The following is a 24,900-nucleotide window of genomic DNA, read 5'->3' as shown; positions in this document are numbered from 1 at the left end:
ATTTGTAAAACACGGGGTCGTCCGGGACTTGTATCATACCCACAGACCAACGATCAACCATAACATATAAAGATATTTTTACCTAAGTGCATAAGAAGAATATTTATTAATGTAGACAGCAAAATTTTTTAAATACGGGCTCGTCCGGGATTTGAACCCGGGACCTCTCGCACCCAAAGCGAGAAACATACCCCTAGACCAACGAGCCAGGATAAGATATTGAGTTATTTTTTACGTTACTGCACAAGACGAAAATTTGTGAATGTTGAGAGCTAAAATTTAGTAAATATGGTTTCGATCGGGATTTGTAGAACAACGAGCCACGAAAACAGATAGAGTTATTTTTACTTAAGTGAATGACACGAATATTGAGCATGTAAAGAGCTAAAATTTGTTAAATATGGGCTCGCCCGGGAATTGTATCATACCCATAGATCAACGAGCTACGATAAGATATAAAGTTATTTTTACCTAAGTGCATGTAAGACGAATATGTGTGTGTTCAGACAGCTAAAATTTATTAAACATGGTCTCGATAAGAGGCAGAGTTACAATAACAGGCAGAGTTATCTTTTACATAAGTGCTTAACACGAATATTTAAGCATGTAGACAGCTAAAATTTGTAAAACACGGGGTCGTCCGGGACTTGTATCATACCCACAGACCAACGATCAACCATAACATATAAAGATATTTTTACCTAAGTGCATAAGAAGAATATTTATTAATGTAGACAGCAAAATTTTTTAAATACGGGCTCGTCCGGGATTTGAACCCGGGACCTCTCGCACCCAAAGCGAGAAACATACCCCTAGACCAACGAGCCACTTTTATCGGCACGAATAGTTTTTCCTGAGGTCGTAAGACGATGTTTATCAAGCACAAGCCTATACTTCAAATAAAGAAATAAGTAAAAAATTAACATACCGTCTTGTTCGGGCTTTTAACCTGGAGCCTCTAGAGCTCGAAGAAAGATTGAAGCCATAGTCCAAGAAGGCACGCAGTAACATAATTGTTGATTCATTTCCTGAGAGTATTAGGCGATGATTATCATGGAAAAGTATTACTTCAATTGAGGAATAGTAGGACTTTTAATGTTTACAGCTAAAAATATTTAAATATGGACTCGTACGGGAATTTATTTACGGGACGATATTTATTAAAGACAAACATACAGTTTAAATGCGAAATGAAATATATGTGAATGTTGACAGCTAAAATTTAGTAAATATGGGCTCGTCCGGGAATTGTGTCATACCCATAGACCAACGAGCTACGATAAGATATAAAGTTATTTTTACCTAAGTGCATAAGACGAATATTTGTGTATGTAGACAGCTAAAATTTGTTAAACATGGTCTCGTCCGGGAAATAAACCCGGGACCTCTCGCACCCGAAGCGAGAATCATACCTCTAGACCAACGAGCAACGATAAGATAATAGGTTATTTTTAATGTAACCGCATAAGATGAATTTTTATGAATGTTGAGACCTAAAATTTAGTAAATATGGTTTCGATCGGGATTTGTAGAACAACGAGCCACGATAACAGGTAGAGTTATCTTTTACTTAAGTGAATAACACGAATATTGAGCATGTAAAGAGCTAAAATTTGTTAAATATGCGCTCGCCCGGGAATTGTCTCATACCCATAGATCAACGAGCTACGATAAGATATAAAGTTAATTTTACCTAAGTGCATAAGACGAATATTTGTGTGTTTTAACAGCTAAAATTTGTTAAACATGGTCTCGATAACAGGCAGAGTTAGCTTTTACATAAGTGCTTAACACGAATATTTAAGCATGTAGACAACTAAAATTTGTAAAACACGAGCTCGTCCAGGACTTGTATCATACCCACAGACCAACGACCAACCATAACATATAAAGATATTGTTACCTAAGTGCATAAGGAGAATATATATAAATTTAGACAGCAAAATTTGTTAAATACGGGCTCGTCCGGGATTTGAACCCGGGACCTCTCGCACCCAAAGCGAGAATCATACCCCTAGACCAACGAGCCACGATAAGATATTAAGTTATTTTTTACGTAAGCGCATAACACGAATATTTGTGAACTTTGAGAGCTAAAATTTAGTAAATATGGACTTGACCGGAATTTATAGACCAACGAGCCACGATAACAGGCAGAGTTATTTTTTTACTTCAGTGCATAACATGAATATTTGGGCATGTAGACAGCAAAATTTGTTAAATACGGGCTCGTCCGGGATTTGAATCCGGGACCACTCGCACCCAAAGCGAGAATCATACCCCTAGACCAACGAGCCACGATAAGATATTAAGTTATTTTTTACGTAAGCGCATAACACGAATATTTGTGAACGTTGAGAGCTAAAATTTAGTAAATATGGATGCGATCGGGATTTGTAGAATAACGAGCCACGATAACAGGCAGAGTTATCTTTTACTTAAATGCTTAACACGAATATTTAAGCATGTAGACAGCTAAAATTTGTAGAACACGAGCTCGTCCAGGACTTCTAGCATACCCACAGACCAACGATCAACCATAACATATAAGGTTATTTTTACCTAAGTGCATAAGAAGAATATTTATAAATGTAGACAGCTAAAATTTGTTAAATATGGGCTCGTTCGGGATTTGAACTCGGGACCTCTCGCACCCTAAGCGAGAATCATACCCCTAGACCAACGAGCCACTTTTATCGGCACGAATAGTTTTTCCTGAGGTCGTAAGACGATGTTTATCAAGCACAAGCCTATACTTTAAATAAAGAAATAGGTAAAAAATTAACATACAGTCTTGTTCGGGGTTTTAACCTGGAGCCTCTAGAGCTCGAAGAAAGAATGAAGCCATAGTCCAAGAATGCACGCAGTAACATAATTGTTGATTCATTTCCTGAGAGTATTAGGCGATGATTATCATGGAAAAGTATTACTTCAATTGAGGAATAGTAGGACTTTTAATGTTAGCAGCTAAAAATATTTAAATATGGACTCGTACGGGAATTTATTTACGGGACGATATTTATTAAAGACAAACATACAGTTTAAATGCGAAATGAAATATATGTGAATGTTGACAGCTAAAATTTAGTAAATATGGGCTCGTCCGGGAATTGAACCCGGGACCTCTCGCACACGAAGCGAGAATCATACCTCTAGACCAACGAGCCACGATAAGATAATAGGTTATTTTTTATGTAACGGCATAAGATGAATTTTTGTGAATGTTGAGACCTAACATTTAGTAAATATGGTTTCGATCGGGATTTGTAGAAAAACGAGCCACGATAACAGGTAGAGTTATCTTTTACTTAAGTGAATAACACGAATATTGAGCATGTAAAGAGCTAAAATTTGTTAAATATGCGCTCGCCCGGGAATTGTGTCATACCCATAGATCAACGAGCTACGATAAGATATAAAGTTATTTTTACCTAAGTGCATAAGACGAATATTTGTGTGTTTTGACAGCTAAAATTTGTTAAACATGGTCTCGATAACAGGCAGAGTTAGCTTTTACATAAGTGCTTAACACGAATATTTAAGCATGTAGACAACTAAAATTTGTAAAACACGGGCTCGTCCAGGACTTGTATCATACCCACAGACCAACGACCAACCATAACATATAAAGATATTTTTACCTAAGTGCATAAGAAAAATATTTATAAATGTAGACAGCAAAATTTGTTAAATACGGGCTCGTCCGGGATTTGAACCCGGGACCTCTCGCACCCAAAGCGAGAATCATACCCCTAGACCAACGAGCCACGGTAAGATATTAAGTTATTTTATACGTTAGTGCATAAGACGAATATTTGTGATGTTGAGACCTAAAATTTAGTAAATATGGATTCGATCGGGATTTGTAGAACAACGAGCCACGATAACAGATACTGTTATCTTTTATTAACACGAATATTGAGCATGTAAAGAGCTAAAATTTTTTAAATATGGGCTCGCCCGGGATTTGTATCATACCCATAGACCAACGAGGTACGATAAGATATAAAGTTATTTTTACCTAAGTGCACAAGACGAATATTTGTGTATAGACAGCTAAAATTTGTTAAACATGGGCTCAATAACAGGCAGAGTTAGCTTTTACGTAAGTGCTTAACACGAATATTTAACCATGTAGGCAGCTAAAATTTGTAGAACACGGGCTCGTCCAGGACTTGTATCATACCCACAGTCCAACGATCAACCATAACATATAAAGTTATTTTTACCTAAGTGCAAAAGTAGATTATTTATAAATGTAGACAGCTAAAATTTGTTAAATATGGGCTCGTCCGGGATTTGAACCCGGCACCTCTCGCACCCTAAGCGAGAATCATACCCCTAGACCAACGAGCCACTTTTATCGGCACGAATAGTTTTTCCTGAGGTCGTAAGACGATGTTTATCAAGCACAAGCCTAAACTTCAAATAAAAAATAGGTAAAAAATTAACATACAGTCTTGTTCGGGGTTTTAACCTGGAGCCTCTAGAGCTCGAAGATAGATTGAAACCATAGTCCAAGAAGGCACGCAGTAACATAATTGTTGATTCATTTCCTGAGAGTATTAGGCGATGATTATCATGGAAAAGTATTACTTCAATTGAGGAATAGTAGGACTTTTAATGTTAACAGCTAAAAATATTTAAATATGGACTCGTACGGGAATTTATTTACCGGACGATATTTATTAAAGACAAACATACAGTTTAAATGCGAAATGAAATATTTGTGAATGTTGACAGCTAAAATTTAGTAAATATGGGCTCGTCCGGGAATTGAACCCGGGACCTCTCGCACCCGAAGCGAGAATCATACCCCTAGACCAACGAGCCACTTTTATCGGCACGAATATTTCTTCCTGAGGGCGTAAGACGATGTTTATCAAGCACAAGCCTATACTTCAAATAAAGAAATAGGTAAAAAATTAACATACCGTCTTGTTCGGGGTTTTAACTTGAAGCCTCTAGAGCTCGAAGAATGATTGCAGCCTTAGTCCAAGAACGCAGGCAGTAACATAATTGTTGATTCATTTCCTGAGAGTATTAGGCGATGATTATCATGGAAAAGTATTTACTTCAATTGAGGAATAGTAGGACTTTTAATGTTAACAGCTAAAAATATTTAAATATGGACTCGTACGGGAATTTATTTACGGAACGATATTTATTAAAGACAAACATACAGTTTAAATGCGAAATAAAATATTTGTGAATATTGACCGCTAAAATTTAGTAAATATGGGCTCGTCCGGGAATTTACCCGGGACCTCTCGCACCCTAAGCGAGAATCATACCCCTAGACCAACGAGCCACGATGAGATAAAAGTTTATTTTTTACGTAAGCGCATAAGATGAATTTTTGTGAATGTTGAGACCTAAAATTTAGTACATATGGTTTCGATCGGGATTTGTAGAACAACGAGCCACGATAACAGGTAGAGTTATCTTTTAGATAACAGGTAGAGTTATCTTTTACTTAAGCGAATAACACGAATATTGACCATGTAAAGAGTTAAAATTTGTTAAATATGGTCGCGCCCGGGAATTGTACCATACCCATAGATCAACGAGCTACGATAAGATATAAAGTTATTTTTACCTAAGTGAATAAGACGAATATTTGTGTATGTAGACAGTTAAATTTGTTAAACATGGGCTCGTCCGGGATTTAAACCCGGGACCTCTCGCACCCAAAGCGAGAATCATACCCCTAGACCAACGAGCCACGATAAGATATTAAGTTATTTTTTACGTAACCGCATAAGACGAGTATTTGTGAATGTTGTGAGCTAAAATTTAGTAAATATGGATTCGATCGGGATTTGTAGAACAACGAGCCACAATAACAGGAAGAGATTTTTTTTACTTGAGTGCTTAACACGAATATTTAAGCATATAGACAGCTAAAATTTGTAAAACACGGGCTTGTCCGGTACTTGTATCATACCAACAGACCAACGATCAACCATAACATATATAGTTATTTTTACCTAAGTGCATAAGAAGAATATTTATAAATGTAGACAGCTAAAATTTGTTAAATATGGGCTCGTCCGGGATTTGAACCCGGGACCTCTCGCACCCAAAGCGAGAATCATACCCCTAGACCAACGAGCCACGATAAGATATTAAGTTATATTTTACGTAACCGCATAAGACGAATATTTGTGAATGTTGAGAGCTAAAATCCGGCGCCGTGGCGTAGTGGTTAGCCCGCCTGCCTCTAACCCAGAGGTAATGGGTTCAAGGCTCGCCGCTGCTACCATTGTGGGCGTATGTGACCTTGAGCAAGACACTTAACGGCAATTGCTCCAACCCAGTGGTCACTAATGGGTTGTCCAAATTATCAGCCATACATAAAATTAAATCCAAAAAAAATAATCACCCCCAAAGTAACATACTTGGTAACTCGTAAGCTGGCGCGAGGTGCACACCCGTGTTATAACGACTGTCGTTTTCTGGCCACGCGAGGATAAATAAGTTACATTCATTCATTCAATTTAGTAAATATGGATGCGATCGGGATTTGTAGAACAACGAGCCACGATTACAGGCAGATTTATTTTTTACTTGAGTGCTTAACATGAATATTTGTTCATGAAGACAGCTAAAATTTAGTAAATATGGTTTCGATCGGGATTTGTAGAACAACGAGCCACGATAACAGGTAGAGTTATCTTTTACTTAAGTGAATAACACGAATATTGAGCATGTAAAGAGCTAAAATTTGTTAAATATGCGCTCGCCCGGGAATTGTATCATACCCATAGATCAACGAGTACGATAATGTATAAAGTTATTTTTACCTAAGTGCATATAAGACGAATATTTGTGTGTTCAGACAGCTAAAATTTGTTAAAAATGGTCTCGATAAGAAGCAGAGTTACAATAACAGACAGAGTTATCTTTTACATAAGTGCTTAACACGAATATTTAAGCATGTAGACAGCTAAAATTTGTAAAACACGGGCTCGTCCGGGACTTGTATCATACCCACAGACCAACGGTCAACCATAACATATAAAGTTATTTTTACCTAAGTGCATAAGAATAATATTTATAAATGTAGACAGCTAAAATTTGTTAAATATGGGCTCGTCCGGGATTTGAACCCGGGACCTCTCGCACCCAAAGCGAGAATCATACCCCTAGACCAACGAGCCACGATAAGACATTAAGGTATTTTTTACGTAAGCGCATTAGACGAATATTTGTGAATGTTAAAAGCTAAAATTTAGTAAATATGGATGCGATCGGGATTTGTAGAACAACGAGCCACGATAACAGACAGAGTTATCTTTTACTTAAGTGAATAACACGAATATTGACCATGTAAAAAGCTGAAATTTGTTAAATATGGTCTCGCCCGGGAATTGTATCATACCCATAGACCAACGAGCTACGATAAGGTATAAAGTTATTTTTACCTAAGTGCATAAGACGAATATTTGAGTATGTAGACAGCTAAAATTTGTAAAACATGGGCTCGATAACAGGCAGAGTTACAATAACAGGCAGAGTTATCTTTTACGTAAGTGCATAAAAAGAATATTTATAAATGTAGACAGCTAAAATTTGTTAAATATGGGCTCGTCCGGGATTTGAAACCGGGACCTCTCGCACCCTAACGAGAATCATACCCCTAGACCAACGAGCCACTTTTATCGGCACGAATAGTTCTTCCTGAGGGCGTAAGACGATGTTTATCAAGCACCAGCCTACACTTCAAATAAAGAAATAGGTAAAAAATTAACATACAGTCTTGTTCGGGGTTTTAACCTGGAGCTTCTAGAGCTCGAAGAAAGATTGCAGCCATAGTCCAAGAACGCACGCAGTAACATAATTGTTGATTCATTTCCTGAGAGTATTAGGCGATGATTATCGTGGAAAAGTATTACTTCAATTGAGGAATAGTAGGACTTTTAATGTTAACAGCTAAAAATATTTAAATATGGACTCGTACGGGAATTTATTTACCGGACGACATTTATTAAAGACAAACATACAGTTTAAATGCGAAATGAAATATTTGTGAATGTTGACAGCTAAAATTTAGTAAATATGGGCTCGTCCGGGAATTGAACCCGGGACCTCTCGCACCCGAAGCGAGAATCATACCCCTAGACCAACGAGCCACTTTTATCGGCACGAATATTTCTTCCTGAGGGCGTAAGACGATGTTTATCAAGCACAAGCCTATACTTCAAATAAAGAAATAGGTAAAAAATTAACATACCGTCTTGTTCGGGGTTTTAACTTGAAGCCTCTAGAGCTCGAAGAATGATTGCAGCCTTAGTCCAAGAACGCAGGCAGTAACATAATTGTTGATTCATTTCCTGAGAGTATTAGGCGATGATTATCATGGAAAAGTATTTACTTCAATTGAGGAATAGTAGGACTTTTAATGTTAACAGCTAAAAATATTTAAATATGGACTCGTACGGGAATTTATTTACGGGACGATATTTATTAAAGACAAACATACAGTTTAAATGCGAAATGAAATATTTGTGAATATTGACCGCTAAAATTTAGTAAATTTGGGCTCGTCCGGGAATTGAACCCGCGACCTCTCGCACCCTAAGCGAGAATCATACCCCCAGACCAACGAGCCACGATGAGATAAAAGGTTATTTTTTACGAAAGCGCATAAGATGAATTTTTGTGAATGTTGAGACCTAAAATTTAGTACATATGGTTTCGATCGGGATTTGTAGAACAACGAGCCACGATAACAGGTAGAGTTATCTTTTACTTAAGCGAATAACACGAATATTGACCATGTAAAGAGTTAAAATTTGTTAAATATGGGCTCGCCCGGGAATTGTACCATACCCATAGATCAACGAGCTACGATAAGATATAAAGTTATTTTTACCTAAGTGCATAAGACGAATATTTGTGTGTTTAGACAGCTAAAATTTGTTAAACATGGTCTCGATAACAGGCAGAGTTAAAATAACAGGCAGAGTTAGCTTTTACATAAGTGCTTAACACGAATATTTAAGCATGTAGACAACTAAAATTTGTAAAACACGGGCTCGTCCGGGACTTGTATCATACCCACAGACCACCGACCAACCATAACATATGAATATATTTTTACCTAAGTGCATAAGAAGAATATATAAAAATTTAGAGAGCAAAATTTGTTAAATACGGGCTCGTCCGGGATTTGAACCCGGGACCTCTCGCACCCAAAGCGAGAATCATACCCCTAGACCAACGAGCCACGATAAGATATTAAGTTCTTTTTTACGTTAGTGCATAAGACGAATATTTGCGCATGTTGAGTGCTAAAATATAGTAAATATGGACTTGACCGGAATTTATAGACCAACGAGCCACGATAACAGACAGAGTTATTTTTCTTACTTCAGTGCATAACATGAATATTTGGGCATGTAGACAGCAAAATTTGTTAAATACGGGCTCGTCCGGGACTTGTATCATACCCACAGACCAACGACCAACCATAACATATAAAGTTATTTTTACCTAAGTGCATAAGAAGAATATTTATAAATGTAGACAGCTAAAATTTGTTAAATATGGGCACGTCCGGGATTTGAACCCGGGATCTCTCGCACCCAAAGCGAGAATAATACCCCTAGACCAACGAGCCACGATAAGATATTAAGGTATTTTTACGTAAGCGCATTAGACGAATATTTGTGAATGTTAAGAGCTAAAATTTAGTAAATATGGATGCGATCGGGATTTGTAGTACAACGAGCCACGATAACAGGTAGAGTTATCTTTTACTTAAGTGCTTAACACGAATATTTAAGCATGTAGACAGCCAGTAATTATAAAATACGGACTGTTCCGGGACTTGTATCATACCCACAGACCAACGATCTACTATAAGATATAAAGTTATTTTTACCTAAGTGCATAAGAAGAATATTTATAAATTTAGTCAGCTAAAATTCGTAATATACGCATAACACGAATATTTGTGAATGTTGTGAGCTAAAATTTAGTAAATATGGATTCGATCGCGATTTGTAGAACAACGAGCCACAATAACAGGAAGAGATTTCTTTTACTTGAGTGCTAAACACGAATATTTATGCATATAGACAGCTAAAATTTGTAAAACACGGGCTCGTCCGGTACTTGTATCATACCAACAGACCAACGATCAACCATAACATATAAAGTTATTTTTACCTAAGTGCATAAAAAGAATATTTATAAATGTAGACAGCTAAAATTTGTTAAATATGGGCTCGTCCGGGATTTGAACCCGGGACCTCTCGCACCCAAAGCGAGAATCATACCCCCAGACCAACGATCCACGATATAATATTAAGTTATTTTTTACGTAAGCGCATTAGACGAATATTTGTAAATGTTAAGAGCTAAAATTTAGTAAATATGGATGCGATCGGGATTTGTAGAACAACGTAACCGCATAAGACGAATATTTGTGAATGTTGAGAGCTAAAATCCGGCGCCGTGGCGTAGTGGTTAGCCCGCCTGCCTCTAACCCAGAGTTAATGGGTTTAAGGCTCGCCGCTGCTACCATTGTGGGCGTATGTGTCCTTGAGCAAGACACTTAACGGCAATTGCTCCAACCCAGTGGTCACTAATGGGTTGTCCAAATTATCAGCCATACATAAAAATAAAATCCAAAAAAAATAATCACCCACAAAGTAACATACTTGGTAACTCGTAAGCTGGCGCGAGGTGCACACCCGTGTTATAACGACTGTCGTTTTCTGGCCACGCGAGGATAAAGTAAGTTACATTCATTCATTCAATTTAGTAAATATGGATGCGATCGGGATTTGTAGAACAACGAGCCACGATTACAGGCAGATTTATCTTTTACTTGAGTGCTTAACATGAATATTTGTTCATGAAGACAGCTAAAATTTACATTCATTCATTCAATTTAGTAAATATGGATGCGATCGGGATTTGTAGAAAAACGAGCCACGATTACAGGCAGATTTATCTTTTACTTGAGTGCTTAACATGAATATTTGTTCATGAAGACAGCTAAAATTTAGTAAATATGGGCTCGTCCGGGAATTGAACCCGGGACCTCTCGCACCCTAACGAGAATCATACCCCTAGACCAACGAGCCACTTTTATCGGCACGAATAGTTCTTCCTGAGGGCGTAAGACGATGTTTATCAAGCACCAGCCTACACTTCAAATAAAGAAATAGGTAAAAAATTAACATACAGTCTTGTTCGGGGTTTTAACCTGGAGCTTCTAGAGCTCGAAGAAAGATTGCAGCCATAGTCCAAGAACGCACGCAGTAACATAATTGTTGATTCATTTCCTGAGAGTATTAGGCGATGATTATCGTGGAAAAGTATTACTTCAATTGAGGAATAGTAGGACTTTTAATGTTAACAGCTAAAAATATTTAAATATGGACTCGTACGGGAATTTATTTACCGGACGACATTTATTAAAGACAAACATACAGTTTAAATGCGAAATGAAATATTTGTGAATGTTGACAGCTAAAATTTAGTAAATATGGGCTCGTCCGGGAATTGAACCCGGGACCTCTCGCACCCGAAGCGAGAATCATACCCCTAGACCAACGAGCCACTTTTATCGGCACGAATATTTCTTCCTGAGGGCGTAAGACGATGTTTATCAAGCACAAGCCTATACTTCAAATAAAGAAATAGGTAAAAAAATTAACATACAGTCTTGTTCGGGGTTATAACCTGGAGCTTCTAGAGCTCGAAGAATGATTGCAGCCTTAGTCCAAGAACGCAGGCAGTAACATAATTGTTGATTCATTTCCTGAGAGTATTAGGCGATGATTATCATGGAAAAGTATTTACTTCAATTGAGGAATAGTAGGACTTTTAATGTTAACAGCTAAAAATATTTAAATATGAACTCCTACGGGAATTTATTTACGGGACGATATTTATTAAAGACAAACATACAGTTTAAATGCGAAATGAAATATTTGTGAATATTGACCGCTAAAATTTAGTAAATTTGGGCTCGTCCGGGAATTGAACCCGGGACCTCTCGCACCCTAAGCGAGAATCATACCCCTAGACCAACGAGCCACGATGAGATAAAAGGTTATTTTTTACGTAAGCGCATAAGATGAATTTTTGTGAATGTTGAGACCTAAAATTTAGTACATATGGTTTCGATCGGGATTTGTAGAACAACGAGCCACGATAACAGGTAGAGTTATATTTTACTTAAGCGAATAACACGAATATTGACCATGTAAAGAGTTAAAATTTGTTAAATATGGGCTCGCCCGGGAATTGTACCATACCCATAGATCAACGAGCTACGATAAGATATAAAGTTATTTTTACCTAAGTGCATAAGACGAATATTTGTGTGTTTAGACAGCTAAAATTTGTTAAACATGGTCTCGATAACAGGCAGAGTTAAAATAACAGGCAGAGTTAGCTTTTACATAAGTGCTTAACACGAATATTTAAGCATGTAGACAACTAAAATTTGTAAAACACGGGCTCGTCCGGGACTTGTAACATACCCACAGACCACCGACCAACCATAACATATGAATATATTTTTACCTAAGTGCATAAGAAGAATATATAAAAATTTAGAGAGCAAAATTTGTTAAATACGGGCTCGTCCGGGATTTGAACCCGGGACCTCTCGCACCCAAAGCGAGAATCATACCCCTAGACCAACGAGCCACGATAAGATATTAAGTTCTTTTTTACGTTAGTGCATAAGACGAATATTTGCGCATGTTGAGTGCTAAAATATAGTAAATATGGACTTGACCGGAATTTATAGACCAACGAGCCACGATAACAGGCAGAGTTATTTTTCTTACTTCAGTGCATAACATGAATATTTGGGCATGTAGACAGCAAAATTTGTTAAATACGGGCTCGTCCGGGACTTGTATCATACCCACAGACCAACGACCAACCATAACATATAAAGTTATTTTTACCTAAGTGCATAAGAAGAATATTTATAAATGTAGACAGCTAAAATTTGTTAAATATGGGCTCGTCCGGGAATTGAACCCGGGACCTCTCGCACCCGAAGCGAGAATCATACCTCTAGACCAACGAGCCACGATAATATTTTAGGTTATTTTTTACGTAAAGGCATAAGATGAATTTTTGTGAATGTTGAGACCTAAAATTTAGTAAATATGGTTTCGATCGGGATTTGTAGAACAACGAGCCACGATAACAGGTAGAGTTATCTTTTACTTAAGTGAATAACACGAATATTGAGCATGTAAAGAGCTAAAATTTGTTAAATATGGGCTCGCCCGGGAATTGTATCATACCCATAGATCAACGAGCTACGATAATGTATAAAGTTATTTTTACCTAAGTGCATATAAGACGAATATTTGTGTGTTCAGACAGCTAAAATTTGTTAAACATGGTCTCGATAAGAGGCAGAGTTACAATAACAGGCAGAGTTATCTTTTACATAAGTGCTTAACACGAATAATTAAGCATGTAGACAGCTAAAATTTGTAAAACACGGGCTCGTCCGGGACTTGTATCATACCCACAGACCAACGATCAACCATAACATATAAAGTTATTTTTAGCTAAGTGCATAAGAAGAATATTTATAAATGTAGACAGCTAATATTTGTTAAATATGGGCTCGTCCGGGATTTGAACCCGGGACCTCTCGCACCCAAAGCGAGAATCATACCCCTAGACCAACGAGCCACGATAAGATATTAAGGTATTTTTTACGTAAGCGCATTAGACGAATATTTGTGAATGTTAAGAGCTAAAATTTAGTAAATATGGATGCGATCGGGATTTGTAGAACAACGAGCCACGATAACAGGTAGATTTATCTTTTACTTAAGTGAATAACACGAATATTGACCATGTAAAAAGCTGAAATTTGTTAAATATGGACTCGCCCGGGAATTGTATCATACCCATAGACCAACGAGCTACGATAAGGTATAAAGTTATTTTTACCTAAGTGCATAAGACGAATATTTGTGTATGTAGACAGCTAAAATTTGTTAAACATGGGCTCGATAACAGGCAGAGTTACAATAACAGGCAGAGTTATCTTTTACGTAAGTGCATAAAAAGAATATTTATAAATGTAGACAGCTAAAATTTGTTAAATATGGGCTCGTTCGAGAATTTGAACTCGGGACCTCTCGCACCCTAAGCGAGAATCATACCCCTAGACCAACGAGCCACTTTTATCGGCACGAATAGTTTTTCCTGAGGTCGTAAGACGATGTTTATCAAGCACAAGCCTATACTTCAAATAAAGAAATAGGTAAAAAATTAACATACAGTCTTGTTCGGGGTTTTAACCTGGAGCCTCTAGAGCTCGAAGAAAGATTGAAGACATAGTCCAAGAAGGCACGCAGTAACATAATTGTTGATTCATTTCCTGAGAGTATTAGGCGATGATTATCATGGAAAAGTATTACTTCAATTGAGGAATAGTAGGACTTTTAATGTTAACAGCTAAAAATATTTAAATATGGACTCGTACGGGAATTTATTTACCGGACGATATTTATTAAAGACAAACATACAGTTTAAATGCGAAATGAAATATTTGTGAATGTTGACAGCTAAAATTTAGTAAATATGGGCTCGTCCGGGAATTGAACCCGGGACCTCTCGCACCCGAAGCGAGAATCATACCCCTAGACCAACGAGCCACTTTTATCGGCACGAATATTTCTTCCTGAGGGCGTAAGACGATGTTTATCAAGCACAAGCCTATACTTCAAATAAAGAAATAGGTAAAAAATTAACATACCGTCTTGTTCGGGGTTTTAACTTGAAGCCTCTAGAGCTCGAAGAATGATTGCAGCCTTAGTCCAAGAACGCAGGCAGTAACATAATTGTTGATTCATTTCCTGAGAGTATTAGGCGATGATTATCATGGAAAAGTATTTACTTCAATTGAGGAATAGTAGGACTTTTAATGTTAACAGCTAAAAATATTTAAATATGGACTCGTACGGGAATTTATTTACGGAACGATATTTATTAAAGACAAACATACAGTTTAAATGCGAAATAAAATATTTGTGAATATTGACCGCTAAAATTTAGTAAATATGGGCTCGTCCGGGAATTTACCCGGGACCTCTCGCACCCTAAGCGAGAATCATACCCCTAGACCAACGAGCCACGATGAGATAAAAGTTTATTTTTTACGTAAGCGCATAAGATGAATTTTTGTGAATGTTGAGACCTAAAATTTAGTACATATGGTTTCGATCGGGATTTGTAGAACAACGAGCCACGATAACAGGTAGAGTTATCTTTTAGATAACAGGTAGAGTTATCTTTTACTTAAGCGAATAACACGAATATTGACCATGTAAAGAGTTAAAATTTGTTAAATATGGTCGCGCCCGGGAATTGTACCATACCCATAGATCAACGAGCTACGATAAGATATAAAGTTATTTTTACCTAAGTGAATAAGACGAATATTTGTGTATGTAGACAGTTAAATTTGTTAAACATGGGCTCGTCCGGGATTTAAACCCGGGACCTCTCGCACCCAAAGCGAGAATCATACCCCTAGACCAACGAGCCACGATAAGATATTAAGTTATTTTTTACGTAACCGCATAAGACGAGTATTTGTGAATGTTGTGAGCTAAAATTTAGTAAATATGGATTCGATCGGGATTTGTAGAACAACGAGCCACAATAACAGGAAGAGATTTTTTTTACTTGAGTGCTTAACACGAATATTTAAGCATATAGACAGCTAAAATTTGTAAAACACGGGCTTGTCCGGTACTTGTATCATACCAACAGACCAACGATCAACCATAACATATATAGTTATTTTTTCCTAAGTGCATAAGAAGAATATTTATAAATGTAGACAGCTAAAATTTGTTAAATATGGGCTCGTCCGGGATTTGAACCCGGGACCTCTCGCACCCAAAGCGAGAATCATACCCCTAGACCAACGAGCCACGATAAGATATTAAGTTATATTTTACGTAACCGCATAAGACGAATATTTGTGAATGTTGAGAGCTAAAATCCGGCGCCGTGGCGTAGTGGTTAGCCCGCCTGCCTCTAACCCAGAGGTAATGGGTTCAAGGCTCGCCGCTGCTACCATTGTGGGCGTATGTGACCTTGAGCAAGACACTTAACGGCAATTGCTCCAACCCAGTGGTCACTAATGGGTTGTCCAAATTATCAGCCATACATAAAATTAAATCCAAAAAAAATAATCACCCCCAAAGTAACATACTTGGTAACTCGTAAGCTGGCGCGAGGTGCACACCCGTGTTATAACGACTGTCGTTTTCTGGCCACGCGAGGATAAATAAGTTACATTCATTCATTCAATTTAGTAAATATGGATGCGATCGGGATTTGTAGAACAACGAGCCACGATTACAGGCAGATTTATTTTTTACTTGAGTGCTTAACATGAATATTTGTTCATGAAGACAGCTAAAATTTAGTAAATATGGTTTCGATCGGGATTTGTAGAACAACGAGCCACGATAACAGGTAGAGTTATCTTTTACTTAAGTGAATAACACGAATATTGAGCATGTAAAGAGCTAAAATTTGTTAAATATGCGCTCGCCCGGGAATTGTATCATACCCATAGATCAACGAGTACGATAATGTATAAAGTTATTTTTACCTAAGTGCATATAAGACGAATATTTGTGTGTTCAGACAGCTAAAATTTGTTAAAAATGGTCTCGATAAGAAGCAGAGTTACAATAACAGACAGAGTTATCTTTTACATAAGTGCTTAACACGAATATTTAAGCATGTAGACAGCTAAAATTTGTAAAACACGGGCTCGTCCGGGACTTGTATCATACCCACAGACCAACGGTCAACCATAACATATAAAGTTATTTTTACCTAAGTGCATAAGAATAATATTTATAAATGTAGACAGCTAAAATTTGTTAAATATGGGCTCGTCCGGGATTTGAACCCGGGACCTCTCGCACCCAAAGCGAGAATCATACCCCTAGACCAACGAGCCACGATAAGACATTAAGGTATTTTTTACGTAAGCGCATTAGACGAATATTTGTGAATGTTAAAAGCTAAAATTTAGTAAATATGGATGCGATCGGGATTTGTAGAACAACGAGCCACGATAACAGACAGAGTTATCTTTTACTTAAGTGAATAACACGAATATTGACCATGTAAAAAGCTGAAATTTGTTAAATATGGTCTCGCCCGGGAATTGTATCATACCCATAGACCAACGAGCTACGATAAGGTATAAAGTTATTTTTACCTAAGTGCATAAGACGAATATTTGAGTATGTAGACAGCTAAAATTTGTAAAACATGGGCTCGATAACAGGCAGAGTTACAATAACAGGCAGAGTTATCTTTTACGTAAGTGCATAAAAAGAATATTTATAAATGTAGACAGCTAAAATTTGTTAAATATGGGCTCGTCCGGGATTTGAAACCGGGACCTCTCGCACCCTAACGAGAATCATACCCCTAGACCAACGAGCCACTTTTATCGGCACGAATAGTTCTTCCTGAGGGCGTAAGACGATGTTTATCAAGCACCAGCCTACACTTCAAATAAAGAAATAGGTAAAAAATTAACATACAGTCTTGTTCGGGGTTTTAACCTGGAGCTTCTAGAGCTCGAAGAAAGATTGCAGCCATAGTCCAAGAACGCACGCAGTAACATAATTGTTGATTCATTTCCTGAGAGTATTAGGCGATGATTATCGTGGAAAAGTATTACTTCAATTGAGGAATAGTAGGACTTTTAATGTTAACAGCTAAAAATATTTAAATATGGACTCGTACGGGAATTTATTTACCGGACGACATTTATTAAAGACAAACATACAGTTTAAATGCGAAATGAAATATTTGTGAATGTTGACAGCTAAAATTTAGTAAATATGGGCTCGTCCGGGAATTGAACCCGGGACCTCTCGCACCCGAAGCGAGAATCATACCCTAGACCAACGAGCCACTTTTATCGGCACGAATATTTCTTCCTGAGGGCGTAAGACGATGTTTATCAAGCACAAGCCTATACTTCAAATAAAGAAATAGGTAAAAAAATTAACATACCGTCTTGTTCGGGGTTTTAACTTGAAGCCTCTAGAGCTCGAAGAATGATTGCAGCCTTAGTCCAAGAACGCAGGCAGTAACATAATTGTTGATTCATTTCCTGAGAGTATTAGGCGATGATTATCATGGAAAAGTATTTACTTCAATTGAGGAATAGTAGGACTTTTAATGTTAACAGCTAAAAATATTTAAATATGGACTCGTACGGGAATTTATTTACGGGACGATATTTATTAAAGACAAACATACAGTTTAAATGCGAAATGAAATATTTGTGAATATTGACCGCTAAAATTTAGTAAATTTGGGCTCGTCCGGGAATTGAACCCGCGACCTCTCGCACCCTAAGCGAGAATCATACCCCCAGACCAACGAGCCACGATGAGATAAAAGGTTATTTTTTACGAAAGCGCATAAGATGAATTTTTGTGAATGTTGAGACCTAAAATTTAGTACATATGGTTTCGATCGGGATTTGTAGAACAACGAGCCACGATAACAGGTAGAGTTATCTTTTACTTAAGCGAATAACACGAATATTGACCATGTAAAGAGTTAAAATTTGTTAAATATGGGCTCGCCCGGGAATTGTACCATACCCATAGATCAACGAGCTACGATAAGATATAAAGTTATTTTTACCTAAGTGCATAAGACGAATATTTGTGTGTTTAGACAGCTAAAATTTGTTAAACATGGTCTCGATAACAGGCAGAGTTAAAATAACAGGCAGAGTTAGCTTTTACATAAGTGCTTAACACGAATATTTAAGCATGTAGACAACTAAAATTTGTAAAACACGGGCTCGTCCGGGACTTGTATCATACCCACAGACCACCGACCAACCATAACATATGAATATATTTTTACCTAAGTGCATAAGAAGAATATATAAAAATTTAGAGAGCAAAATTTGTTAAATACGGGCTCGTCCGGGATTTGAACCCGGGACCTCTCGCACCCAAAGCGAGAATCATACCCCTAGACCAACGAGCCACGATAAGATATTAAGTTCTTTTTTACGTTAGTGCATAAGACGAATATTTGCGCATGTTGAGTGCTAAAATATAGTAAATATGGACTTGACCGGAATTTATAGACCAACGAGCCACGATAACAGACAGAGTTATTTTTCTTACTTCAGTGCATAACATGAATATTTGGGCATGTAGACAGCAAAATTTGTTAAATACGGGCTCGTCCGGGACTTGTATCATACCCACAGACCAACGACCAACCATAACATATAAAGTTATTTTTACCTAAGTGCATAAGAAGAATATTTATAAATGTAGACAGCTAAAATTTGTTAAATATGGGCACGTCCGGGATTTGAACCCGGGATCTCTCGCACCCAAAGCGAGAATAATACCCCTAGACCAACGAGCCACGATAAGATATTAAGGTATTTTTACGTAAGCGCATTAGACGAATATTTGTGAATGTTAAGAGCTAAAATTTAGTAAATATGGATGCGATCGGGATTTGTAGTACAACGAGCCACGATAACAGGTAGAGTTATCTTTTACTTAAGTGCTTAACACGAATATTTAAGCATGTAGACAGCCAGTAATTATAAAATACGGACTGTTCCGGGACTTGTATCATACCCACAGACCAACGATCTACTATAAGATATAAAGTTATTTTTACCTAAGTGCATAAGAAGAATATTTATAAATTTAGTCAGCTAAAATTCGTAATATACGCATAACACGAATATTTGTGAATGTTGTGAGCTAAAATTTAGTAAATATGGATTCGATCGCGATTTGTAGAACAACGAGCCACAATAACAGGAAGAGATTTCTTTTACTTGAGTGCTAAACACGAATATTTATGCATATAGACAGCTAAAATTTGTAAAACACGGGCTCGTCCGGTACTTGTATCATACCAACAGACCAACGATCAACCATAACATATAAAGTTATTTTTACCTAAGTGCATAAAAAGAATATTTATAAATGTAGACAGCTAAAATTTGTTAAATATGGGCTCGTCCGGGATTTGAACCCGGGACCTCTCGCACCCAAAGCGAGAATCATACCCCCAGACCAACGATCCACGATATAATATTAAGTTATTTTTTACGTAAGCGCATTAGACGAATATTTGTAAATGTTAAGAGCTAAAATTTAGTAAATATGGATGCGATCGGGATTTGTAGAACAACGTAACCGCATAAGACGAATATTTGTGAATGTTGAGAGCTAAAATCCGGCGCCGTGGCGTAGTGGTTAGCCCGCCTGCCTCTAACCCAGAGTTAATGGGTTTAAGGCTCGCCGCTGCTACCATTGTGGGCGTATGTGTCCTTGAGCAAGACACTTAACGGCAATTGCTCCAACCCAGTGGTCACTAATGGGTTGTCCAAATTATCAGCCATACATAAAAATAAAATCCAAAAAAAATAATCACCCACAAAGTAACATACTTGGTAACTCGTAAGCTGGCGCGAGGTGCACACCCGTGTTATAACGACTGTCGTTTTCTGGCCACGCGAGGATAAAGTAAGTTACATTCATTCATTCAATTTAGTAAATATGGATGCGATCGGGATTTGTAGAACAACGAGCCACGATTACAGGCAGATTTATCTTTTACTTGAGTGCTTAACATGAATATTTGTTCATGAAGACAGCTAAAATTTACATTCATTCATTCAATTTAGTAAATATGGATGCGATCGGGATTTGTAGAAAAACGAGCCACGATTACAGGCAGATTTATCTTTTACTTGAGTGCTTAACATGAATATTTGTTCATGAAGACAGCTAAAATTTAGTAAATATGGGCTCGTCCGGGAATTGAACCCGGGACCTCTCGCACCCTAACGAGAATCATACCCCTAGACCAACGAGCCACTTTTATCGGCACGAATAGTTCTTCCTGAGGGCGTAAGACGATGTTTATCAAGCACCAGCCTACACTTCAAATAAAGAAATAGGTAAAAAATTAACATACAGTCTTGTTCGGGGTTTTAACCTGGAGCTTCTAGAGCTCGAAGAAAGATTGCAGCCATAGTCCAAGAACGCACGCAGTAACATAATTGTTGATTCATTTCCTGAGAGTATTAGGCGATGATTATCGTGGAAAAGTATTACTTCAATTGAGGAATAGTAGGACTTTTAATGTTAACAGCTAAAAATATTTAAATATGGACTCGTACGGGAATTTATTTACCGGACGACATTTATTAAAGACAAACATACAGTTTAAATGCGAAATGAAATATTTGTGAATGTTGACAGCTAAAATTTAGTAAATATGGGCTCGTCCGGGAATTGAACCCGGGACCTCTCGCACCCAAGGCGAGAATCATACCCCTAGACCAACGAGCCACTTTTATCGGCACGAATATTTCTTCCTGAGGGCGTAAGACGATGTTTATCAAGCACAAGCCTATACTTCAAATAAAGAAATAGGTAAAAAAATTAACATACAGTCTTGTTCGGGGTTATAACCTGGAGCTTCTAGAGCTCGAAGAATGATTGCAGCCTTAGTCCAAGAACGCAGGCAGTAACATAATTGTTGATTCATTTCCTGAGAGTATTAGGCGATGATTATCATGGAAAAGTATTTACTTCAATTGAGGAATAGTAGGACTTTTAATGTTAACAGCTAAAAATATTTAAATATGAACTCCTACGGGAATTTATTTACGGGACGATATTTATTAAAGACAAACATACAGTTTAAATGCGAAATGAAATATTTGTGAATATTGACCGCTAAAATTTAGTAAATTTGGGCTCGTCCGGGAATTGAACCCGGGACCTCTCGCACCCTAAGCGAGAATCATACCCCTAGACCAACGAGCCACGATGAGATAAAAGGTTATTTTTTACGTAAGCGCATAAGATGAATTTTTGTGAATGTTGAGACCTAAAATTTAGTACATATGGTTTCGATCGGGATTTGTAGAACAACGAGCCACGATAACAGGTAGAGTTATATTTTACTTAAGCGAATAACACGAATATTGACCATGTAAAGAGTTAAAATTTGTTAAATATGGGCTCGCCCGGGAATTGTACCATACCCATAGATCAACGAGCTACGATAAGATATAAAGTTATTTTTACCTAAGTGCATAAGACGAATATTTGTGTGTTTAGACAGCTAAAATTTGTTAAACATGGTCTCGATAACAGGCAGAGTTAAAATAACAGGCAGAGTTAGCTTTTACATAAGTGCTTAACACGAATATTTAAGCATGTAGACAACTAAAATTTGTAAAACACGGGCTCGTCCGGGACTTGTAACATACCCACAGACCACCGACCAACCATAACATATGAATATATTTTTACCTAAGTGCATAAGAAGAATATATAAAAATTTAGAGAGCAAAATTTGTTAAATACGGGCTCGTCCGGGATTTGAACCCGGGACCTCTCGCACCCAAAGCGAGAATCATACCCCTAGACCAACGAGCCACGATAAGATATTAAGTTCTTTTTTACGTTAGTGCATAAGACGAATATTTGCGCATGTTGAGTGCTAAAATATAGTAAATATGGACTTGACCGGAATTTATAGACCAACGAGCCACGATAACAGGCAGAGTTATTTTTCTTACTTCAGTGCATAACATGAATATTTGGGCATGTAGACAGCAAAATTTGTTAAATACGGGCTCGTCCGGGACTTGTATCATACCCACAGACCAACGACCAACCATAACATATAAAGTTATTTTTACCTAAGTGCATAAGAAGAATATTTATAAATGTAGACAGCTAAAATTTGTTAAATATGGGCTCGTCCGGGAATTGAACCCGGGACCTCTCGCACCCGAAGCGAGAATCATACCTCTAGACCAACGAGCCACGATAATATTTTAGGTTATTTTTTACGTAAAGGCATAAGATGAATTTTTGTGAATGTTGAGACCTAAAATTTAGTAAATATGGTTTCGATCGGGATTTGTAGAACAACGAGCCACGATAACAGGTAGAGTTATCTTTTACTTAAGTGAATAACACGAATATTGAGCATGTAAAGAGCTAAAATTTGTTAAATATGGGCTCGCCCGGGAATTGTATCATACCCATAGATCAACGAGCTACGATAATGTATAAAGTTATTTTTACCTAAGTGCATATAAGACGAATATTTGTGTGTTCAGACAGCTAAAATTTGTTAAACATGGTCTCGATAAGAGGCAGAGTTACAATAACAGGCAGAGTTATCTTTTACATAAGTGCTTAACACGAATAATTAAGCATGTAGACAGCTAAAATTTGTAAAACACGGGCTCGTCCGGGACTTGTATCATACCCACAGACCAACGATCAACCATAACATATAAAGTTATTTTTACCTAAGTGCATAAGAAGAATATTTATAAATGTAGACAGCTAATATTTGTTAAATATGGGCTCGTCCGGGATTTGAACCCGGGACCTCTCGCACCCAAAGCGAGAATCATACCCCTAGACCAACGAGCCACGATAAGATATTAAGGTATTTTTTACGTAAGCGCATTAGACGAATATTTGTGAATGTTAAGAGCTAAAATTTAGTAAATATGGATGCGATCGGGATTTGTAGAACAACGAGCCACGATAACAGGTAGAGTTATCTTTTACTTAAGTGAATAACACGAATATTGAGCATGTAAAGAGCTAAAATTTGTTAAATATGCGCTCGCCCGGGAATTGTGTCATACCCATAGATCAACGAGCTACGATAAGATATAAAGTTATTTTTACCTAAGTGCATAAGACGAATATTTGTGTGTTTTGACAGCTAAAATTTGTTAAACATGGTCTCGATAACAGGCAGAATTAGCTTTTACATAAGTGCTTAACACGAATATTTAAGCATGTAGACAACTAAAATTTGTTAAACATGGGCTCGATAACAGGCAGAGTTACAATAACAGGCAGAGTTATCTTTTACGTAAGTACATAAAAAGAATATTTATAAATGTAGACAGCTAAAATTTGTTAAATATGGGCTCGTTCGGGATTTGAACTCGGGACCTCTCGCACCCTAAGCGAGAATCATACCCCTAGACCAACGAGCCACTTTTATCGGCACGAATAGTTTTTCCTGAGGTCGTAAGACGATGTTTATCAAGCACAAGCCTATACTTCAAATAAAGAAATAGGTATAAAATTAACATACAGTCTTGTTCGGGGTTTTAACCTGGAGCCTCTAGAGCTCGAAGAAAGATTGAAGACATAGTCCAAGAAGGCACGCAGTAACATAACTGTTGATTCATTTCCTGAGAGTATTAGGCGATGATTATCATGGAAAAGTATTACTTCAATTGAGGAATAGTAGGACTTTTAATGTTAACAGCTAAAAATATTTAAATATGGACTCGTACGGGAATTTATTTACGGGACGATATTTATTAAAGACAAACATACAGTTTAAATGCGAAATGAAATATATGTGAATGTTGACAGCTAAAATTTAGTAAATATGGGCTCGACCGGGAATTGAACCCGGGACCTCTCGCACCCGAAGCGAGAATCATACCTCTAGACCAACGAGCCACGATAAGATAATAGGATATTTTTTATGTAACCGCATAAGATGAATTTTTGTGAATGTTGAGACCTAAAATTTAGTAAATATGGTTTCGATCGGGATTTGTAGAACAACGAGCCACGATAACAGGTAGAGTTATCTTTTACTTAAGTGAATAACACGAATATTGAGCATGTAAAGAGCTAAAATTTGTTAAATATGCGCTCGCCCGGGAATTGTGTCATACCCATAGATCAACGAGCTACAATAAGATATAAAGTTATTTTTACCTAAGTGCATAAGACGAATATTTGTGTGTTTTGACAGCTAAAATTTGTTAAACATGGT

General features: G+C 37.3%; 34 non-coding genes across 34 annotated transcripts; all 34 read right to left on the bottom strand.

The window, feature by feature from the left end:
* Positions 1-136: 136 nt before the first annotated feature.
* On the bottom strand, positions 137-208 carry Trnap-ugg (transfer RNA proline (anticodon UGG)). Its single transcript has one exon. It is a non-coding gene; the product is annotated as a tRNA-Pro (tRNA).
* A 547-nt stretch (positions 209-755) lies between these two features.
* On the bottom strand, positions 756-827 carry Trnap-ugg (transfer RNA proline (anticodon UGG)). The gene has a single exon. It is a non-coding gene; the product is annotated as a tRNA-Pro (tRNA).
* A 1,130-nt stretch (positions 828-1,957) lies between these two features.
* Trnap-ugg (transfer RNA proline (anticodon UGG)) lies at positions 1,958-2,029 on the bottom strand. The gene has a single exon. It is a non-coding gene; the product is annotated as a tRNA-Pro (tRNA).
* A 196-nt stretch (positions 2,030-2,225) lies between these two features.
* Trnap-ugg (transfer RNA proline (anticodon UGG)) lies at positions 2,226-2,297 on the bottom strand. Its single transcript has one exon. It is a non-coding gene; the product is annotated as a tRNA-Pro (tRNA).
* Positions 2,298-2,617: 320 nt separating this feature from the next.
* On the bottom strand, positions 2,618-2,689 carry Trnap-agg (transfer RNA proline (anticodon AGG)). The gene has a single exon. It is a non-coding gene; the product is annotated as a tRNA-Pro (tRNA).
* Positions 2,690-3,095: 406 nt separating this feature from the next.
* On the bottom strand, positions 3,096-3,167 carry Trnat-cgu (transfer RNA threonine (anticodon CGU)). The gene has a single exon. It is a non-coding gene; the product is annotated as a tRNA-Thr (tRNA).
* Positions 3,168-3,695: 528 nt separating this feature from the next.
* On the bottom strand, positions 3,696-3,767 carry Trnap-ugg (transfer RNA proline (anticodon UGG)). The gene has a single exon. It is a non-coding gene; the product is annotated as a tRNA-Pro (tRNA).
* A 517-nt stretch (positions 3,768-4,284) lies between these two features.
* On the bottom strand, positions 4,285-4,356 carry Trnap-agg (transfer RNA proline (anticodon AGG)). The gene has a single exon. It is a non-coding gene; the product is annotated as a tRNA-Pro (tRNA).
* Positions 4,357-4,761: 405 nt separating this feature from the next.
* Trnap-cgg (transfer RNA proline (anticodon CGG)) lies at positions 4,762-4,833 on the bottom strand. The gene has a single exon. It is a non-coding gene; the product is annotated as a tRNA-Pro (tRNA).
* An 820-nt stretch (positions 4,834-5,653) lies between these two features.
* Positions 5,654-5,725, bottom strand: Trnap-ugg (transfer RNA proline (anticodon UGG)). The gene has a single exon. It is a non-coding gene; the product is annotated as a tRNA-Pro (tRNA).
* A 320-nt stretch (positions 5,726-6,045) lies between these two features.
* Positions 6,046-6,117, bottom strand: Trnap-ugg (transfer RNA proline (anticodon UGG)). Its single transcript has one exon. It is a non-coding gene; the product is annotated as a tRNA-Pro (tRNA).
* Positions 6,118-7,091: 974 nt separating this feature from the next.
* On the bottom strand, positions 7,092-7,163 carry Trnap-ugg (transfer RNA proline (anticodon UGG)). The gene has a single exon. It is a non-coding gene; the product is annotated as a tRNA-Pro (tRNA).
* Positions 7,164-8,063: 900 nt separating this feature from the next.
* Trnap-cgg (transfer RNA proline (anticodon CGG)) lies at positions 8,064-8,135 on the bottom strand. The gene has a single exon. It is a non-coding gene; the product is annotated as a tRNA-Pro (tRNA).
* A 407-nt stretch (positions 8,136-8,542) lies between these two features.
* Positions 8,543-8,614, bottom strand: Trnap-agg (transfer RNA proline (anticodon AGG)). Its single transcript has one exon. It is a non-coding gene; the product is annotated as a tRNA-Pro (tRNA).
* A 546-nt stretch (positions 8,615-9,160) lies between these two features.
* On the bottom strand, positions 9,161-9,232 carry Trnap-ugg (transfer RNA proline (anticodon UGG)). The gene has a single exon. It is a non-coding gene; the product is annotated as a tRNA-Pro (tRNA).
* A 2,273-nt stretch (positions 9,233-11,505) lies between these two features.
* On the bottom strand, positions 11,506-11,577 carry Trnap-cgg (transfer RNA proline (anticodon CGG)). The gene has a single exon. It is a non-coding gene; the product is annotated as a tRNA-Pro (tRNA).
* Positions 11,578-11,985: 408 nt separating this feature from the next.
* On the bottom strand, positions 11,986-12,057 carry Trnap-agg (transfer RNA proline (anticodon AGG)). Its single transcript has one exon. It is a non-coding gene; the product is annotated as a tRNA-Pro (tRNA).
* Positions 12,058-12,603: 546 nt separating this feature from the next.
* Trnap-ugg (transfer RNA proline (anticodon UGG)) lies at positions 12,604-12,675 on the bottom strand. The gene has a single exon. It is a non-coding gene; the product is annotated as a tRNA-Pro (tRNA).
* A 321-nt stretch (positions 12,676-12,996) lies between these two features.
* On the bottom strand, positions 12,997-13,068 carry Trnap-cgg (transfer RNA proline (anticodon CGG)). The gene has a single exon. It is a non-coding gene; the product is annotated as a tRNA-Pro (tRNA).
* Positions 13,069-13,617: 549 nt separating this feature from the next.
* Positions 13,618-13,689, bottom strand: Trnap-ugg (transfer RNA proline (anticodon UGG)). The gene has a single exon. It is a non-coding gene; the product is annotated as a tRNA-Pro (tRNA).
* Positions 13,690-14,591: 902 nt separating this feature from the next.
* On the bottom strand, positions 14,592-14,663 carry Trnap-cgg (transfer RNA proline (anticodon CGG)). Its single transcript has one exon. It is a non-coding gene; the product is annotated as a tRNA-Pro (tRNA).
* Positions 14,664-15,483: 820 nt separating this feature from the next.
* On the bottom strand, positions 15,484-15,555 carry Trnap-ugg (transfer RNA proline (anticodon UGG)). The gene has a single exon. It is a non-coding gene; the product is annotated as a tRNA-Pro (tRNA).
* Positions 15,556-15,875: 320 nt separating this feature from the next.
* On the bottom strand, positions 15,876-15,947 carry Trnap-ugg (transfer RNA proline (anticodon UGG)). The gene has a single exon. It is a non-coding gene; the product is annotated as a tRNA-Pro (tRNA).
* Positions 15,948-16,921: 974 nt separating this feature from the next.
* Trnap-ugg (transfer RNA proline (anticodon UGG)) lies at positions 16,922-16,993 on the bottom strand. The gene has a single exon. It is a non-coding gene; the product is annotated as a tRNA-Pro (tRNA).
* A 900-nt stretch (positions 16,994-17,893) lies between these two features.
* Trnap-cgg (transfer RNA proline (anticodon CGG)) lies at positions 17,894-17,964 on the bottom strand. The gene has a single exon. It is a non-coding gene; the product is annotated as a tRNA-Pro (tRNA).
* A 408-nt stretch (positions 17,965-18,372) lies between these two features.
* Trnap-agg (transfer RNA proline (anticodon AGG)) lies at positions 18,373-18,444 on the bottom strand. The gene has a single exon. It is a non-coding gene; the product is annotated as a tRNA-Pro (tRNA).
* Positions 18,445-18,990: 546 nt separating this feature from the next.
* On the bottom strand, positions 18,991-19,062 carry Trnap-ugg (transfer RNA proline (anticodon UGG)). The gene has a single exon. It is a non-coding gene; the product is annotated as a tRNA-Pro (tRNA).
* A 2,273-nt stretch (positions 19,063-21,335) lies between these two features.
* Positions 21,336-21,407, bottom strand: Trnap-ugg (transfer RNA proline (anticodon UGG)). The gene has a single exon. It is a non-coding gene; the product is annotated as a tRNA-Pro (tRNA).
* A 408-nt stretch (positions 21,408-21,815) lies between these two features.
* Positions 21,816-21,887, bottom strand: Trnap-agg (transfer RNA proline (anticodon AGG)). The gene has a single exon. It is a non-coding gene; the product is annotated as a tRNA-Pro (tRNA).
* A 546-nt stretch (positions 21,888-22,433) lies between these two features.
* On the bottom strand, positions 22,434-22,505 carry Trnap-ugg (transfer RNA proline (anticodon UGG)). The gene has a single exon. It is a non-coding gene; the product is annotated as a tRNA-Pro (tRNA).
* A 321-nt stretch (positions 22,506-22,826) lies between these two features.
* Trnap-cgg (transfer RNA proline (anticodon CGG)) lies at positions 22,827-22,898 on the bottom strand. The gene has a single exon. It is a non-coding gene; the product is annotated as a tRNA-Pro (tRNA).
* A 549-nt stretch (positions 22,899-23,447) lies between these two features.
* On the bottom strand, positions 23,448-23,519 carry Trnap-ugg (transfer RNA proline (anticodon UGG)). Its single transcript has one exon. It is a non-coding gene; the product is annotated as a tRNA-Pro (tRNA).
* A 509-nt stretch (positions 23,520-24,028) lies between these two features.
* Positions 24,029-24,100, bottom strand: Trnap-agg (transfer RNA proline (anticodon AGG)). Its single transcript has one exon. It is a non-coding gene; the product is annotated as a tRNA-Pro (tRNA).
* Positions 24,101-24,506: 406 nt separating this feature from the next.
* Positions 24,507-24,578, bottom strand: Trnap-cgg (transfer RNA proline (anticodon CGG)). Its single transcript has one exon. It is a non-coding gene; the product is annotated as a tRNA-Pro (tRNA).
* Between the last annotated feature and the right edge of the window lie 322 nt (positions 24,579-24,900).

The sequence above is a fragment of the Ciona robusta genome, chromosome 12 (assembly GCF_009617815.1).
Source record: "Ciona robusta chromosome 12, ASM961781v2".
Lineage (NCBI taxonomy): Eukaryota > Metazoa > Chordata > Ascidiacea > Phlebobranchia > Cionidae > Ciona > Ciona robusta.
This window is presented reverse-complemented; position numbering and strand designations above follow the sequence as displayed.